General features: G+C 37.9%; 1 protein-coding gene across 1 annotated transcript in view; it reads right to left on the bottom strand.

Moving 5' to 3' along the window:
* Positions 1 to 13700, bottom strand: part of LIPM (lipase family member M) — a 36975-nt gene extending 23275 nt beyond the window's left edge. Inside the window, exon 1 of the mRNA XM_046653114.1 lies at positions 13625 to 13700. The gene's annotated coding sequence lies outside the window, so the exon portion shown is untranslated. The remainder of the gene's footprint in view (positions 1 to 13624) is intronic.
* Between the last annotated feature and the right edge of the window lie 6029 nt (positions 13701 to 19729).

Genomic DNA, 19729 nt, shown 5'->3' with positions numbered 1-19729 from the left:
AGCAGCCGCACTGATATACAGACTTTTGGAATATGATTGGTGAAGGAGCCAAAGCTGGAACAGGAATGATGAGTCTGTGAGAATGTACCTGCACACAGTCTCAGCCTCACCCGTTCTGGGCTGGCTGCATGGGTATATGGAAGCGAGCCTGCAGCTCTTATCTGAACTAATCTCAACCATTCCCACCATTGTTGAGCTGACGCATGCTAAGGAGGAGCAAATTGACCTACTTTAGAAGAGCAGAGGAAGCACTTGTCTCACGCTCTGCAGAGTCCCACATCCTAGGATCCATTGAACTCATTCTGAAGTTACGCAAAAATGAGATTTTAGAAAAGAACTTTAGTTCCCACTGTTGACTTTTTAAGATTTTAAGATGTTATATAGCCAGAAAAGAAAATATTATTCAGCTGTTGTGTGAAGACATGTTAAATGACTTACCTAGCTAGACAGTGGCAAGGCCAGAACTAAGATTCAGGTATTTTAATTCATTGTTTAGTATTATACCACATGGAAAAAGAAAATGTAACATTTCAATATCCTCTTCCCCATTCAAGAATAAAGCCTCACTAATATCAAAAGCAATTGCATGAGGGGCCAGCCCAGTGGTGTAGGGGTTAAGTTTGCATGCTCCACTTTGCTGGCTCAGGGTTCATGGATTCAGATCCTGGATGCAGACCTACATGCCACTCATTAAAGCCATGCTGTGGTGGTATCCCACATACAAAACAGAGAAAGATTGGCACAGAGATTACCTCAGGGACAATCTTTCATACACACACGCACACACACACACACACACACACACACTAAAGTAATTACATCAATCCCGGTGAATTGTCTCTTTAAAAAGTTCCCTCCTAGATTTAAAATTCAAAATAATTCTCAATGATTTCATTATAAATTTGAGAGCTATAATCTACTCACATTTGCTCCAAAATATTCAGGTAAGATCAACTCTCATGTTGGATTAATAGACTTGTGAATACTGTACAGACTTGTTGATGAAAGAACCGATGGCAATAACGTAACTGATTAGTTCAGAGAGAATCTTATGTTCTTGGTGCTAGGACTATCCTCTCTTCTTTTTTTCAGCTTCTAGAAGCTTTGTCCTCCTTTGGTGCAAGCATAATGCAGAGAAAATAGAATTCGATTTGGCTCTGAAATTCTTGGGTAACTTCATAAGCTTGCAATTGTCACTTGGAAGCAGGAAAGTGACATCCTATGTCCAGCTCAAAGAGCTACATTTTGAACAAATGTTAAATAAGTACAGTTCTTCCTCATTGCAGAATTTTAACAATGCCCTTCTTGCCGTAGCAACCCACAGCCCATGGAAAGCATCACACTATAAAGAGAGATGGGGGATTTGTGACCTCCAACTTAGAACTGTGTACCATAAGAGATTTATCTTTAGAGGTTTCTATCAAGGAACTTTGCGACCCTTTAAAATGTGTCTTTTTGCTGTCTCGACACAGAAAGAAAGAGGATCTGAAATACTCTGATATCTTGAAACTAAGAAAATGGGTCTTCCTTAATGTGCACTATCTATAAATCATAATATCAAAATCCCATAAAAGCAACAGGTCAAGTAGGAGAAAGGTTAAGGAAAATCTTTCTAAGAAAAAAGATAGAGAATCAGTACACAGTTTTAACCATAGGTGTACCGTGTGTAAAAACTATAAAAATTGAAACAGTTAAACAAACAGGACAAAAACAAAACAAAACAGAACAACCAGTAACAAAAGAGTGGGGAAAAAAGCAAAACAAAAAAACCTCTGAAACTGGGAGAGATTTTCCTCTTTTCTGTGTGTGTTGTAGGTTGAAGGGCTCTCGAGTTAGTGCTGCTTTCCCCCAATGTTGAACTGAGTTTTATTAAAACAATTCTTGCAGATTTTATAAACGGAAGCCTTGAGTCCAGTGGGGGCTGTGCCATGAAATCTACCTGAAAGCCCAAGTCAATGCTCTTGTCAGAATCACTCTACAAGAAAATGACTAAAATTTTCGTACTGAGTCAAACTCACAGCCTTCTTCTTCTTCTCTCAACGTGAGTTATCTCACAGGAGACTCCAGGCCTTCAGGCAAATGGTGTTTTGGTTTGTCAGACATACCTGAAAATTTATGATTCACATTTTGACACCTATCAATATCTCTCAGCTACGTTAATCAACATGTGATTGTTCTTTTTTTTTAAGAAAAATATGAACTTTTATTTTAGAATAAAGTTATTAAATTCTAAAATAGGTTGTAGTTAAATTTAAAAATTTAGAAATTTGGGGAAAATATTTTAAATATTATTGCCAAACAACATAACAGAATGTACTTAATGCTTATGCTTAAACAGAAGGAAAACTATAAAATTTTAAAATAAAAGTTGCACAACATTGAGGCTGGGATTATAGCCTCTCAGAACTGTTTTGGCAGCATTCCATAAGTTTTAGTACATCACGTTTCCATTTTCATTTATTTCAAGATATTCTTTGATTTCCCTTTTAGTTTCTTTTTTGAATGCATTGGTTGTTCAAGAGTGTATTGCGAAGAGTGTTTGTGAATTTTCCAACTTTCCTCCTGTGATTGATTTCTAGTTTCATACTATCATGGTCAGAAAAGATACTTGGTATGATTTCAATCTTCTTAAACTCAATAAGACTTGTTTTGTGACCCATCATATGCTCTATCCTAGAGAACGTTCCGTCTATACTTGAGAGCAATGTGTATTCCTCTGCTATTGGATGGAAAGTTCTGTATATGTCTCTTAGGTCCATTTGGTCTAACGTATGGTTCAAGTCCAACATTTCTGTGTTGATTTTCTGTCTAGATGATCTATCCATTGTTGAAAGTGGGATACTGAAGTCCCCTATTTTTGCTGTATTGTCTGTTTCTCCCTTCATATCTATTAGTATTTGCTTAATATATTTAGGTGCTCCAATGTTGGGTGCATATATATTTACAATTGTTATATCTTCTGGATGAATTGACCCCTTTACCATCGTATAATGACCTTCTTTGTCTCTTGTTACCATTTTTAGCTTAAAGTCTATTTTGTCTGATAGAAATACAGCTACTCTTGATCTCTTTTGGTTTCCACTTGCATGGAATATCTTTTCCCATCCCTTCACTTTGAGCCTAGGAGTGTCCTTAAACCTGAAGTAAGTCTCTTGGAAGCAGCATATGATTGAGTCTTTTTTTAAATCCAGCCAGATACCCTATGTCTTTTGATTGCAGAATTCAATTTGTTTACATTTGGAGTAATTATCCATATGTAGGGACTTACTATTGCCATTTTGTTAATTGTTTTCTGCCAATTTTGTAGTTCCCTTGTTCTTTTCTTGCTTTCTTGAGACTTCCTTTGTGAATTTACAAACTTCTGTAGTGGTATGCTTTGATTCCCTTCTCTTTACCTCTTTTATTGCAGGTTTTTGCTTTGTGGTTACCACAAGGCTTACATAAAACACCTTATAGATATAACAGTCTGTTTTACACTGATGATAATTTAACTTTGATTGCATGTAACTCTACTCTTTTACTCACTCTCTGTTTATGCTTTTGATGTCACACTTTACATCTTTTTATATTGTGTATTCATTAATAAATTATTATAGCTATAGCTAAATTTAATACTTTCTTCCTTTAACCTTTATACTAGAGTGAAGTAGTTAACACACCACCGTATTACAGTATTAGAGTATTCTGAATCTGACTGTATACTTAGCCTTTACCAGTGTGCTGTATATTTTCATATGTTTTCATGTTATTAATTATCTCCATTTTGTTTCAGCTTAAAGAACTTCTTTCAGCATTTCTTGTAAGGCAAGTCTAATGATGATAAACTCCCTCAGTTTTTGTTTGTTAGAGAAAGTCTCTATCTCACCTTCATTTCTAAAGGAAAATTTTCTGGGGTAAAGTATTCTTGGTTGGCAATTTCTTTCTTTCAACACTTTGAATATATCATTCGATTATCTCCTGGCCTGCAAAATCTCTTCTAAGATGTCCACTGATAGCCTTATGTGGGTTCTCCTATATGAGAGAGTTTTTTTTCTCTTTCAACTTTTAAAATTCTCTGTTTGTCTTATAATGTGTCTTGGAGAAGATCATTTTGAGTTGAAATTTAGGAGTGTCCCATTAGCTTCATGAACTTGGATGTCCAAATCTTTCTCCAGATTTGGGAAAATCTCCACCATTATTTCTTTAAATAAGTTTTCTCCTCCTTTCTCCCTCTCTTCTCCTTCTGGACTCTAGTGATATGTCCATTGTTTGTATTAATTGTGTCCTATAAGTCTGATAGGCTTGGCTTCCTTTCCTCCTTTTCAATCTTTTTTGTTTTTTGCTCCTCTGATTGGATAGTTTTATTTGATCCATCTTCAAGCTCACTGATTCATTCTTTTGTTTGTTCGAGTCTGATGTTGAAACTCTCTATTGAATTCTTCAGTTTGGTCATTGCATTCTTTAGCTCTAAAATTTCAATTTGACTCATTTTTGTGTTTTCATCTTTTTGTTGAACTTCTTATTTTATTCTTGTATTGTTTTTCTGATACCATCAAATTGTTTATCTGTGTTCTCTTGTAAGTCTTGGAGTATCTTTAGAAAAATTATTTACAATTCTTCGTTGGGCAATTCCTGGATCTCCATTTCTTTGGGACCGGTTACTGGAGGTTTACCATATTCCTTTGGTGGAGTCGTGTTTCCCTCATTCCTCTTGATACCCATAGCCTTTTGTAGGTGTCTGTTCATTTGAAGAAGCAATCACCTCTTCCAGACTTTATGGACTAATTTCAGTAAAGAAAGCTTTGCATCTGTGGATGGGGGCACATTGGAGCATGCTATGACCCCAGGTCTGGAGGTGCACAGCTCCAAGTGCAGGGATTCGTGGCAGCACCAGGTCCAGAGGGGAGAGATGTCTCTGGCTTAAGCTGCTGGAGTCCAGAGCTTTGGCAATTATGTGGTCCTTGAGGAGTGCTGCAGGGGTTTGCGGTGGCTGTAGGGGCTTTTTAAGTCCTTCGTAGTGCCTCTAGGTCCAGAAGCTAAGGATCAGGATAGGCAACAGTGGAAGCTGGAGCCAGTGTTGTGCACACATTCAGCTGTGGGGGCTAGCTGCAGGTGCCTATGTAGTGACAGGGGCTGATTGTAGACACATCCATAGCAGTGGGGGCTAGGGCAGGCAGCAAGGGCCGGGCCCAACTGTGGGCACACTGGCAGCTGTGGGGGCTTTGGCTATCCTTGTGCTCTCCTGTGGCTGCCAAGTCTCCCCCTGGGTGTGTGCACCTCAGTGGTGGTCAGTGACTGGTGTCAGGCTGGTGGTGGGCAAGTACATAGCTGGAGGGACCTGCCCTACGTGTGTGCATGGCAGTGAGGGTCAGCCACAAGGATCTAATCTGGTGTCTTGCACCCATGCAGCTGCAGAGGCCTGGGCTGGCTGCTGATGTGACAAGCGGGGAGAGAGCGGGGATGACTCAGGTGGCTAGTGTTAGTGAACATGAATATCTGTGGAGTGAAAGCTGGTGAAACCTGCAGGGTGTCTGTGCTGGCTGTTGGTTTCTTCAAAGGTGAAAGTTGCTGGGTTTGTCTGCAGAGCAGGTCACTAGGAACTGACTATGGAGCTGTTCCTGGTAGCCCCTGCTCTTCTGTGTTCCCAACTGTCTCTATATGTCTCAGCTTTGCCAACCTGGGTGTGGTGACACTGAAAGAGATCTTTCATGTGGTGCTCTGAAATGTTGGGGAAGCTCATCAGTTACCTTGCTCTTCCTTTGCAGCAAAGGGAATTCTTTCTAGCTGGGGAGTTCCCTATTGACACTGAGCAATGCTGGCCTGGGGGATGGGATGAAGCAGGCAAAGTGCACCTGTCTTCCTTTCCTTTTTGTGCGGTTATTCTCAGTGTCCTCATTTGTAACGTGTGAACAGTAATGGTACCATGCTCCTAGCACTTCTGTGGGTTCTGAGGGTTAAGTGAGATACGAGTGCAGTGCCTGGTGCAGAGCACTGAACACATGCCGGCAGTTTTACTTCATGCAGGTCATGATGGTTATGCTACTGGACCATTGCTCCTCCACCATGGCCCTCTGCCGTCTGACCTCACATTTATAAGATAAACCAGAGTTTGTCCACAAACTAGTGAAACTATGAAACATCTGGTGTAGAGAGCAGTGATCATGTCCCCTGCAGACGGGTCCAAGTGTGAATCCTGACTCCATCACTTACTGGCCCTGTGATCTTAGAGCCTCAGTAAAATTAAGATACTATCAGGATAAATGGGAAAATGTATACAAATGGAATAAGCACATAGAGGGTGCTTAAAGAATAGTCATTCCTTTCTCTTTTTCTTTTTGTTCTTGAAGGATTCCATGATATGGACGCAAGCTTGCCTGCTTAAGATTTCAGATTATTTCGAAACCAGGATTAATCACATCATAGTTTGTTAGAGCTCAAGTCAGACTCCTGAAATCATTTGGTTCAACTTCCCTACTTTTATTTAAATATTATATAACACATAGAATACATATTGGTGGTGAAACTTCAAACACTGTGGAGTACATAGAAGGAGATGTACATCCTACATTTCTTCCTGGAATTAATTTCTATTGGTAGTTTGATGTATATCCTTTGAGACACTGTTTGTTTGTTTTCATATACAGGTACTTATGCATATACAGACAAACATGTAACTTTATTTACATGAGTAAAAAAATTATTTACATAAAATATATGTGTATATTTACATATTTATATGTAGCTTTGAAACTTTCTGTAGCATAAAACGCCTTTCCATCTCAATATTTTAAATCTATCTCATTCTATTTAACTACTACATAAAGGCACATTGTACAAATCAAGATATGATGATGGACCAACCATTTCTTGTTGATGGCCTTTACTTGGTTTGCAATGTTTAGTTGTTACAAACAATACCATAGCAATTCCCCTTGTATATACATATTGTGTGCATATATGAGAGTATTTTTATAGGATAGATATATTGATGTGTAATACTGGATCAAAGGGTATACAGTCCATGTTTTCATTTAAGCTACTTCTAAATTGCCACCAAAAGATTGAACCAATCTAGGTTCTCATAATATGGCGTGAGCACGATTGTTTCTCCACATATTCTTTTGTTAGTTCTGTATTTCATACATCTTCCCGATTTTGCCAATCTGATTGGGATCAAGATGGTATCTCATTGTAATTTTAGTTTGCATTTCCCTGAGTTATAATGAAATTGAGAAATTTTTTATGTGTTTTTGGCTATTTGATTTTCTTTTATGAATTTCCTTTTCAAATTTTTATCCTGTTTTCTCTGAATTTTTTTAAATGATTTGTAAGGCTTTTTATGGATGTTGATCTTCAGTTTGTTATGCATATTTTCTCTTTCTCTTTTTAAAATTTTGATTATAGTGTCTTTCTTTAGTTATTATTTCACCACACAGAAGTATTAAAATGTTACGCAGTTAAGTCTCTTGAAGTTTTCACTTTTAGCTTCTGGGTTTTCTAAGTGTTTCTAGGCAGATTTTCTTTACACCAAGGTTGTAAAAGTATATTCTATATATTTTTAAAATATTTTTGCAAGTTTTTTCATTTAGAACTCTAGACCATTTGAAATTTGTTTTCAGTTTGGGTAGGTCTTGAATCTAGATTATTTTTTTCTATGTAGTTATTTAATTTTACTAGTATCACTTATTATGTAGTCTTTTCTGATTCCACTGCTATGAATGCTACGTTTACTCTTTCATCTAATATTACAAAGTCCTGAAGCCCCAGAGAGCTTACACGATTTTCCTAGAGCAATATTCTCAACAGGGAGAGATTTTGTTCCCCAGGGAACTTTCAGCAATGTCTGAAGACATTTGGTTGTCACCACCAGGGGAATGCTACTGACCTCTAGTTCTGGAGGTCAGGGATGCTGCTAAACATCCTACAATGCACAGGACAGCCCCCACAACAAAGAATTTCCCGACCCCAAGTGTTAGTGGTGAGATTCAGAAATCTTGGCCTAGAGTCATCCCAGTACATGAATATAGGCCTGATAAAAAATATGTCCTCCTCAGAAAACGTAGATGAATGTGTTTTTTAAATTGGTAGTTAATATTACTGGGCCCGGCCCAGTGGCGCAGAGTTTAAGTGTGCACATTCCGCTTTGGCGGCCTGGGGTTTGCCGGTTTGGATCTCAGTTGCAGACATGGTACTGCGTGGCAAGCTATGCTGTTGTGGCAGGTGTCCCACATATAAAGTAGAGGAAGATAGGCACGGATGTTAGCTCAGGGCCAGTCTTCCTCAGCAAAAAGAGGAGGATTGGCAGCAGATGTTAGCTCAGGGCTAATCTTCCTCCAAAAAAAAAAGAAAAAAAATTATTGACTTTTTTGTATCTGTTGATAAATCCTTCAGAAGTTGTTTGCATATTGAGGTTGTCATCATGATTTAGTAGCTGTCTGTTTTCCGGGTGAGAACAAATGTGACCTTTTCTCATTGTAATTTCTGTGAGATGCTTCCTATTCTCCATGACTGAAATATTTTATTCTCACCAAATCTAGAACAGATTGTTTAATCCTCTGGACGACAAATGCACATACGAACTGTGTCTTCTTTTCAAAGCAGTGGCTTTATTTAGGCCTGGTAGGGCCAAAGTTTTCAAACCTGACTTTACCTCTCATATTCAAGAAAATCAGACCATGAATCATCTGATTGATGAAACTGATTCCTGTTCCCACCCTAGACCAATTAAAGCTGAGTCTTCAGGTTTTGGACCCGGGAATTTGTATTTTTACCAAGTGAATCAAATGATTCTGAGGATGAGCTGGGCTGGGGGCCCACTGCGTGCACACTCACAGACAGCTTGCCTGCAGGGAGAGGAGCTCTAACCCCTGTGAGGCAAATTGCTCCAGGTTGGCTCCTTCCTCAGAGAGGAGTTTAATCCCAGACAGTGAAATAAGAGGGGCTTTTAGGGTTAAAGCTTTCCTCGTATTCATCAGCATCAAAAATGTAGTAAAATGATGATTCATGATAACCATGACCTCTTGGAGGTTTAAACATGTATGAGGAAACACAGGGGTTGAAGAAATACACACGCAGGTGACTCATTTCTATGACCGCTAATGATAAATCCCTAAGGATTTGGTGACATCTGTATATAGTCAATCTGTCATCTAGGTGACATGAAACCTGGCTGGAAATGTGACATTGGGCCAAAGGAGGGATATTTCTTCACGTGCATAGTACACAAAAAGGAAGATTGGGGCATCAAAGTTGCCTCTGTCTCCAGATAGCCCTGGACTGAGTATCAGCTCTCGCCTCCTTCTGAAGCCCAGCTCCGGAATTCCTGGTTTCTGGAGCAGTGAGGCTGGGCTAGTGACTGCAGGCTTAAGGCAATGTGAGAATAGCATTGGAGAAAGGGAGGGCCTCAGAACGTTTAGATCCGTTGTAAACCAGCAGGTGAAGAAGTGTAAAGGTTGAACTTAAAGCTACCTAAGAATTGTGAGCAAATTTATGCAGACAAGTAAACCCAATAGCAATCAGAAATATGATTAAATTACCCAAGAAGCTAGTTAAGTCATTTAGAAGCTCCCTAAATCTATTTCTTTGTTTCCAAACATCTTCCTTCCCCTAATTATGAGAAATTTCTTTACTTCGTTTTGTCATAAGAACTGAAGTTCCACTAATAAAAAAAGAACTTGGTTAATGAGGCATTCAAGTCAAGTGGAAGGAGCACTGGAGCAGGAGTCAGGATCAGGAGTCCTTTGGTAGCAAGTTGTTTGACTGTAGGAAAGCCACTTCCCCATTCTAGGCCTTGGACTCTATAAAACTCATTTAGAATCACATAAATAGTTTTCAAACAGTGGTTTGTGGAATCCTAGTTTCTGTAGAAGGGCTTCTTATTCAAAAACAACTATGACTTCAATTACTTTTCTGGAGCTTTCATTATATCAAAAAGCTAAACAATTAGACCCCTAATGTGTAAGTTGATACTGATAGAACCAGAGTACTGGTGCTTGTAATAATTTCTAATTCTCGGGGTCTCCAAAGCAGCTTCATCCTTATCGCTTCATAACGAGTGAAGGTTATAAATTTGAATTTTATAGGATAAATTTATACTAGCCATTTGCTACTCATTTATTTTATCTATGTGGGAGCCTTGTATAATATTTTTTGTTTGAAAATATTTTTTCCTTCTAAAAATGTTTTAAAATCACTGGGGAAGATGGTTTCTATTATCTCTCTCTCCTCTGACATTATATCTAAAAATTTCTTCTAAAAATTAGAAAATATCTGCTTATGTTGTCACCCTTTGAGATTTTGGAAATTTTGATGTAGGCAGTAGAGAAACAGCTGGGGCTTATTTTAGTCCTGGAGCTTGAGGGGAGAGTCAGGCTGGGTGGATCCAAATTGAGGATCTAGGGTCAGACAGAGATAGCAGGAGTCACCTCAAATCCTTATGAAGGGAGAGAGGCACTACACCACAGGAGGGGTCACCCAAAGACACTAACATGGCAGACACTGGAATATCCCTGGCTGATGGGGTGCAGGAGTGCATGGCTGATTAACTCTGCTTTCATCCTGCCCTGATTTTTAAAGTGATCACATTTATAGGAGTGCAATGGTTCCCCCTCATCCACGGTTTCACTTCCCTCGATTTCAGTTACCCTCAGCTATTAGTAGTCTGAAAATATTAAATTGAAAATTCAAGTAATAAACAATTCATAACCTTTAAATTGCACCCTGTTCTGAGTACCATGATGATATCTTGTGCTGTCTCACTCTGTCCCACTCGGGACATGAATCATCCCTTTGTCCAGCATATCCACACTGTATACACTCCTCGCCTGTTAGTGACTTAGTAACCTTCTCATTGACTGTCGTGATATTGCAGTGCTTGTGCTCAAGTAACCCTTATTTTACTTAATAATGGCCCCAAAGCACAAGAGTTGTGAGGCTGGCAATTCAGATATGCCAAAGAGAAGCTGTAAAGTGCTTCCTGTAAGTGACGAGGTAAAAGTTCTCGACTTAACAAGGAAAGAAAAAATCATATGCTGAGGTTGTTAAGATCTCTGGTAAGAACGAATCTTCTATCTGTGAAATTGTGAAAAGGGAAAAAGAAAGCTGTGCTAGTTTTGCTGTTGCACCTCAAATATGTATGGACAATATAGGAAAGGTGTAGTATATATAGGGTTCAGTAATATCTGTGGTTTCAGGTATCTGCTGGGGGTCTTGGAATGTATCCTCAGCAAATAAGGGGGTTCTACTGTATAACATACTGAGGCTGACAAAGATCTGGCAGATCAGCTAGTTTATTTTACAGACGAGGAAGCTCTGGCCCAGAAGAGGGAAACAACTTGTCTAAAAGGTTAAGATCATCTTCAGGATGATGGGGACTAAGGCAGGCAAAGGGCAGTGGGCATGAAGAGAAGACAGGAAGCAGGATAAAGAGAAGCGCCTTCTAGAGCCTCACTGGCATTCAGGGGACATTCTCGCAACATCCACTGTCATCCTTTAAAGTAATTAAATGGTAAATGTCTCTGTAATCAGAGGTTGCCTCCCCTTTCTATGCAATCTTTTTTGGGATTCTCTCCACTTCCAGAACACAGCATCTGGGCACCTACCTTGTCCTGTAACTAATGTTGACATATATCATTTCCTGAAGGTTCTCCCCAAGGGTTCCTGCCCTGAGATGTTTACTTGATAGTCTGTGATATACTCGGTATAACTTTCCAAAAGGGAATATTCAGCCTATCCTTAATCACGTTAATAGAGACCAAACAAAATAGCTAAAAGCAAACAACAAACAAATCCATAAACTTCATAAACAATTTTAAAATGATGCCATTAAAGATACGGAAGAAGAAAATTCTTTTCCTTGCTCTTTCAACCTTGTAGTATACCTAATGAAGGATGGAACAACTGAGGATCATAAAGGACTCGAGCTGTCATTGGGTCCCTTTAAAATTTTTCCCAGGGCCATTAAGGGGGTAAGCATGCAGATGAGTAGTTTAGTTATGGAAGGAGGCTGGGAATACCAACAGAAGCCTCAAGCTACAGGACACCTGGAATGGAGTTCCACCTCCTGGAGCCAATAGAGAACCATGGAATCTGACAGACATGGGTTCAAATCCCAACTCTGCCCTTCACCAGCTGTGGGCTCTTGGACAATTTTCTGATTTTCCCTTTTCTTACCTATAAATTGATAATAACAATAGCACTTTCCTTGCAGCACTGTTGTAAAGCCTGAGTGAAACATGTGTTTGAGGCACACAGCATAGTGCCCAGCACCTTGAAGCTACTTAATATGCTGTTGCCATTTATTGTTGTTGTTATTATTAGGGTCAATATCAATTTGCAGGCTTGAGGTGGAGGCTGAAAATAAAGTTGTTTACTTGGAAATTTTCTACCTCATGATTCAGTGAAAACACATAAGGAGCTTGGAACAGGCGACCCCGACAACAGACCCCGCTGTTTAGCAGTTGGAGTTTGCAGGGTGCGGTTTAGGCAAAGCTGCCTGGCGTGGTGCTCAGCTGCTCTGGCTGCATGGGCTTTGTAGCGTGTGAGTAATTTGGAACTTCCCCCTCTGACAATCTGTCTAACAATTCTGCCAAAGCAGAAATTTACTTTGAGGCCACACAACTTGATTGTTGTATTGATTAAATCATCAAATCTGTTGTTGGCTGAGTAGATACCATGAAACTTCTCTGAAATAGGCAAAGACTTAGAGAAGATCTTCCACATTCTGCCATAATGAGGATTGTCCATCTGCTACACATTTCTGCAACCTGCAAACATCGACACTAGAAGAATTTATAAATTCATCAAAATACTCCTAGGAAAAAGTTTCCTTCCCTTTTTTTTCCCTTTTAAGAAGTTACTTGATTTCCAGAGCGTCTCCTTCTGTCCTCTTCTTCCTCCAATAGATGGTCGAGAGAAAGCCAAGCATATTCTCTTGCTTAACACATAAAATATGAAATAGATTCTTCTTCCTCTTTTGCAAATAATGTTACTACTTATTTCCTTCTTTTTTATTCACTCAAACTTGCAATTAATTCCTTTTAAAACTATTCCTTTTTCTCATTGTAAACTCTCTTATTGGGAAATTTAGTCATATGTATAAAAAAATTAAATATTCTGAATTCAGAAATTTATTTCTAGGAGCCATCATTTATAAGTAAAAAAATATTTACAAAGAACAAAGTGAAAAATTTGAAACACCACAAACAGCTATATGAGTGAAATGGTTATATAAATTCCAGTTCATCCTTACAACAGAACACTATTTAGTCATTACAAATATATTGTGTACATATATTATAGGTAAAGCAAAAGTGTTCATAACATGTTTTAACAGGGAAAATGAAGGCTACTAAATAGTATTTATTGAATATTTTTTAAGTTATAAATGGACATGTATAGGAATAGGAGCAGAGAAAAATCTATCAAAATATTAACAAAGTGCAAAGAATTATTAGTTGTTTATTATTTTCTTTGTTAGATTCTCTTTATTTTTTAAAATGTCTATAATAAACAGATTTTATTTTTGCAATTACACAAAAACACAATAAGTCTTTTCATTAACTTAAGAAAATATTCCCAAGCTTATTTTAACCTAAGAGCAAGGCAATGCAATTTAGAAGCAGAAAGAACCATAGCTGTGACCTACCTGAGTGCAGAGCCCACTTGCTGAGGGAGGGCTGATTTAGGAATGATGTTTCCTCAGCTTGGATGCTACAGTATAAAGGAAGGTTGAACTAGAGGAGGAAGCAGGACAACAACCACACAGAGCTTCCCCTATAATCAGCCATCATCTTAGCGACCAGCTTCACTGCCTCGAGTCTAAATTCTCCTGCAGTTGCTTTAATGGAAGGCTACCATTTTCCCTGATGACCTAGTGGAGTTTATTAGGCAGAGTTTCCCTAAGTGTAGGGTATACCTCACTGAGGCTGTGGAAGATTTAGCTGATACATGGCCACAGTATTAAATAATAATGAATCACGTGGTGTGAGAGTTAGTCTCTGTATTAGTTTCCTATTGCCACTGTAACAAATTGCCACAAATTTGGCTTAAAATCAAGGTGCTGGTAGGACTGCATTCTTTCTGGAGACTTCAAGGGAGAATCTGTTTTCTTGCCTTTTCCAACTTCTAGAGGCTGCCTGCATTCCTTGGCTCCTAGCACATCCCTCTAACTTCTGGTTGTTCTGTTGTCATATTTCCTTTTTCTGACTTTGACCTTCTTGCCTTCCTCTTTAAGAACCTTGTGGTTACATTGGGCCCACCGAGATAACCCAGAATAAACTCCTCACCTCAAGTATCCTAACTTGGGGAGTGGTGGAGATGGTTGCCGACTATAAATGAATAGCATGAGGGGAATTTTTGTGGTAATGGACAGCTCTGTATCTTAATTGTGGTGACGGTTTTAGCCAAGTTCCTCATTAATGGAGTGCTAGATTCTATGCCTACTTGGAAGCAATCCTGATACTTCAGACAAAATAGTGAAAAATGTTATAATTAACCTGACTAGCAATCTCCCGCTTTTCTCAATTTTTCCCCAGCTTTGAGATATAATTGACATATAACATTGTGTAAGTTTAAGGTGTACAATGTGATGATTTGCTACATGTATATATTGTGAAATGTTTACCAAAAATGAGGTTAACACATCTTTCAACTCATATAATCATTATTTGTTGTTGTTGTTATGGTGGGAACATTAAAGCTCTACTCTAGTAGCAATATTCAAGTACACAATACAGTATTGTTAACTACAATCACGTGCTGTACATTAAATCCCCAGAACTCATTCATCCTATAACTGAAAGTTTGTACCCTTTGATCAACGCCTCCCCATTTCCACCACCCCTCAGCCCTCGGCAATCACCATTCTGTTCTGTTTCTTTGTGTTTGACGTTTTTTGATTCCACACATAAGTGAGATAATACAATATTTACCCTTCTCTGTCTGACTTATTTCACGTAGCATAATGCCCTTAAGGTCCATCCACGTTATTGTTGCAAATGGCAGAATTTTCTTTTTTATGGCTGAATATTATTCCACTCCATTATATACCTCATTTTCTTTACATTCATCTGTCAATGGACACTTAGGTTGTTTTCACGTCTTCACTACCGTGAATAATGCTGTAATGAACATGAGAGTGCAGATATCGCTTCAAGATAGTGATTTCATTTCCTTTGGGCATATATCCAGAAGTGATATTGCTGGATCATATGGTAGTTCTGTCTACTCATCTCACTTTGATATTAGAGTCTGCAAAAAAAAAATCATTTTCCCATCTCCTGCCTTAATTTTTCAAGTAATTTTGGCATAGGGCAATACAAATATGAACTTTGCCATGGTATCTCATTGTCATTTATATACCATTTGAGCACACTTATACAGGTATATGCTGCAGTGTGGGTTTTTGGATGTCAGATTTCCTGGGTTAAAATCATGACTCCTTCACTTGTGTAATCTTAGGCAAATTGGGCTTTTATGTCTCATTTTTCTCTGTACCTCAGTTTTCTCATCTGTAAATTAAGATGACCATAGTACTATCGCATAGGGTTATAAGATTTAAATGAAGTATTCATTCATGTAGAGCTCTCGGCAAAGAATAAGCCATTACTAAATATATTCACTACCATATGTTGAGCTAAAGTATAAAAAGTAGTGTGGGTAAGATTGGAGTGCTCTTTTCTTCTGTACTTCTTAGCTTATTGATTTAAAACAAAAGACTAGAGTTTTTAAAAAATACTTTTTATTGAAATATACATAACAGAAAAAAATGCACACATTATATATGTTAGCTTGACAATTTTTTTTTATTGTGCTGAAAACACAATATAAGATCTATTCTCTTAACAGATTTTTAAATGCACAATACAATATTCTTATCTATAGACAATGTTGTACAGTAGATCTCTAGGCTTATTCATCTTGCGTAACTGTAAATTTATACCTATTGATTAGCAACTCCTCATTGCCCTCTACCCCCAGCTCCTGGCAATCACCATTCTAGTCTCAGCATCTATGAGTTTGATGATTTTAGATTTCTCATGTAAGTGGAATCATGCACTGTTTGTCCTTCTGTGACTGGCCTGTTTCGCTTAGCATAATGTCTTCAAGTTTTGTCCATGTTATTGAATATGGCAGAATTTCCTTCTTTTTGAAAGCCGAATAACGTTCCATTGTATGTATGTGTGTGTGTATCACGTTTTTTTTTTTATCCATTCATCTGTTGGTGGACATTTAGGTTGTTTCTAAATGTTGGCTATTGTGAATGGTGCAGTGAATCTGGGAGTGCCGATCGCTCTTTGAGATCCTGATTTCAGTTCTTTTGGATAAATATCCAGAAGTGAGATTGCTGGATGATATTGTAGTTCTATTTTTAATTTTTTGAGGAACTTCCATACTGCTTTCCATAGCAGCTGCACCATTTTGTATTCCCATCAACAGTGTACAAGGGTTCCAATTTCTCCACTTCCTTGTCAACACTTGTCTTTTGTTTTTGTGATGATAGCCATCCTAACAGATACGAAGTGATATCTTATTGCAGTTTTGGTTTGCCTTTCCCTGATGATTAGTGATGTTGAGCTTCTTTTCATATATCGGTTAGCCATTTATATGTCTCCTTTGGAGAAATGTCTCTTCAAGACTTTAGCCCATTTTTAAATCAGGTTATTACGTTTTTTACCATTGAATTGTATGAGTGTCTTATATGAAATTAACCCCTTCTCAGATATATGGTTTGCAAATATTTCTTCTCCTTCTGTAGCTTACTTTTTGATTCTGTTTATTTGCTGTATAGAAACTTTTTAGTTTGATGTAATTTCACTTCTCTAATTTTGCTTTTGTCCCTGTGTTTTTGGTGCCATATCCATGAAATCATTGCCACCATCAATGTCATAAAGCTTGTCTCCTGTGTTTTCTTCTAGGAGTTTTACAGTTTCAAGTCTCATATTTAAGTTGTTAATCCATTTTGAGTTGATTTTTTGTGTATGGTATAAGATAGGTCCAATTTCATTATTTTGCGTGTGGATATCCAGTTTTCCCAACACCATTTTTTCAAGAGATTATACTTTCTCCATTGTGTATTCTTGGCACCCTTGTCAAGATCAGTTGATTTTACATGCACGGATTTATTTCTGAGCTCTCTATTCTGTTCTGTTGGCTTACATGTCTGTGTTTATGCTAGTATTATGCTGTTTCAATTACTGTAGCTTTGAAATATATCTTGAATTCAGAAAGTTTGATCCCTGAAGCTTTACTCTTTACATTTGATTTCATTTGTACCTAAAGTTATTTTTTGAATTATCTTTTCCAACAGTTACTTGTAATAATTATATTATTACTACATAAATTTAAAAGAATCAAATAAATCACTCATGTTACTACTCTGACACATTATATTGTGTTTCAGTTTATATTTAATAAATGGATATAATTGTTTTTATATGTGTATATATTTAAAATCATGGAACTGTACCACTTTTATTTTGCTTGTCTTCACATAACATTATCTCATGGATATTTTTCTATATTACTGCATCGTTTTCATAGTGATCACTGTCCCCCATTATTAAATATATGTTAAATTGATGAATGCTAGTTTTGGGAGAGAATGGCTCCAGGAGCCAGTAGCTTGTGGATGTGCCAGCACAACAGGGCACTATTATTGAGCTGGCTCCAGATTGTCCAGGAATCAGTTCTTTTGGAGAACACTGTAGGAGGAGCACAGCCTGCATCAGGAGACTTGGTCAGATTTACAGATCTGCCCAGAAACCTTTTTTGGTCCCTTCCAGTCCATTCTCTACACAGCAGCTACAGTGATCTTTTCAAAATACAGTGATTGAGTTTCCTTTCGGTAAATTCTTTCAGTGGCTTCTCATTGTTCTTAGGATGAAGAAAAAACTGTAACACTTAGACACTCCCTTGACAGGTCTCTGCTTCCATCTCTAGCTTAAACTCTCTGTGTTGCCATTTTTCAGTGTTTTATAGACTATTAAAACACCTCCAAAAAATAAGCCTGTATCGAAGGCACCGCATGCCGACCAACCAGGCTTCCTTACGATTGCAAAATAACATTGATCTGTAGGGGCTGTACCATTGATTTCTGCTGCAGTGAGGATGATTTTATGCCTGTGGTCTATTATGGATCCAAGAACCCATGTACTCTATAGCTGTGGGTAAGATTACCGGAAGAGATTGCTTGTCTGGAGGAATCTAAGGAGAATTTCCTAGATTTCTGATGTGAAATACTTAGAGAGGTAGGAATGTCTAATATATGCCCAGCATGCTCAAGAAGCTTTCACAAAGAAGTTGCAGGTCTTCCTCCCAAATCCATACCCTCCCCAATGCCAGGGCAACCCTTATAACTACAAAGATAAGAGAAGTTTCCAGACAGGACCTTAAAAGAATGTCAACTCTCCTTTGAAGTTTTAGACCTTGCCATACCCCATGCTATACACTAAAAACTGTAGCTTAATCAGATTTAAATGTAAAGTAAGATAACAACTTATTTACTTTTTGCCAATCTATCTCATTGTTCACAAAGAACTGAAGATAGTTCCATGCAATGATGCCTCTAAATATACACAGAAGACTAATTCAATTGGTTGAAAAAGAAAATCCATTATCTTCTCTCTGAACTTTCGTAGTCTGTCTGTTTTAAGATAATCTGTTTGGAACAGTTATTGAAACTAGTAGATTTGCTGCTACTGAAGTCATTCTTACTACAAAGTCATTAAATTTTTTAATATTAGGAATCCATTTTAATAATTAATTTTGTTCTTTACCACTTTTATTCTGTTAACAAATTATGTTTGATCACCAGCTGTGTGCAGGCTGAGAATACGTGAGGCTCGAGAATATGGTCAGACATAGTAACCGCCCTCTGGCAGCTTCTCTACTGGGGCAGGGGTAAACCAAGTAAACAAGAAATGATGCTGGGGGATTTCTTAGAAAATAGAGTGCAAAATCTTTGAGAGTTTAAACTTAGAAATAATGCATTTCTAATTATTCCATGTGTGAATTAGGAGAGTTCTCTTTATGGCAGCATTACGATAATGAGGCTGTATTCGCTATCTTCCAATGGAAGCTCCTAAACAGATTGCCACACACATTGAGGTGCAAAGGTTCTACCTTGCTGATTGCACTATGTCTGAGACCAGAGGGTGACTGTCTTCAAGAACTACTTGGCATTTGCCTGGCATTCTCTGGAGTTATTGTCACCTTTTCCCGTATCTCTCATTTTGGAAAGGACACAGCCATAACTTTTCATTCTTTAACTCTTACAGGAGACATGGCATCATGAACATTGGACCTCATTTAGGGAGAAGAACAAAGTCTGTTTGAAATCATCTACTAGAGTACTTAACGTGTTTGTGGATATCATACGAAAATTGTTGTTATCAATGGTCACCGGCATGGTTTGGACATCAACAGACATTATTACTGGGTTTATCCATCTGCTCAGTTTCCAAGATGGTTGCATGTTTCTAACAGGAGACTGTCAAAGGTAGGATTTTTATGTCACCCAGCAAAGTTAAAAATAGTTTCATCCAAAATTAAAACTCTATCTGCTCTTTGAACCATCAATTTTGGTTCAAAGATATTTATCCTGTAGTGTAACTGATATTTTATAAAGTCTAAAATAATATTTGTACAATATTCTTTACAGCACTGTGTATAATTACAAAAGATCCTAATCTAGCTAAATGTCTGTTAATAAGATTTCCATGTAGGCTTTAATGACATTCTATGTGAGCTG

The sequence above is a fragment of the Equus quagga genome, chromosome 2, assembly GCF_021613505.1.
Source record: "Equus quagga isolate Etosha38 chromosome 2, UCLA_HA_Equagga_1.0, whole genome shotgun sequence".
Taxonomy (NCBI): Eukaryota; Metazoa; Chordata; class Mammalia; order Perissodactyla; family Equidae; genus Equus; species Equus quagga.
Note: the sequence above shows the minus strand (reverse complement) of the source record. Positions and strands in the feature narration are given on the sequence as shown.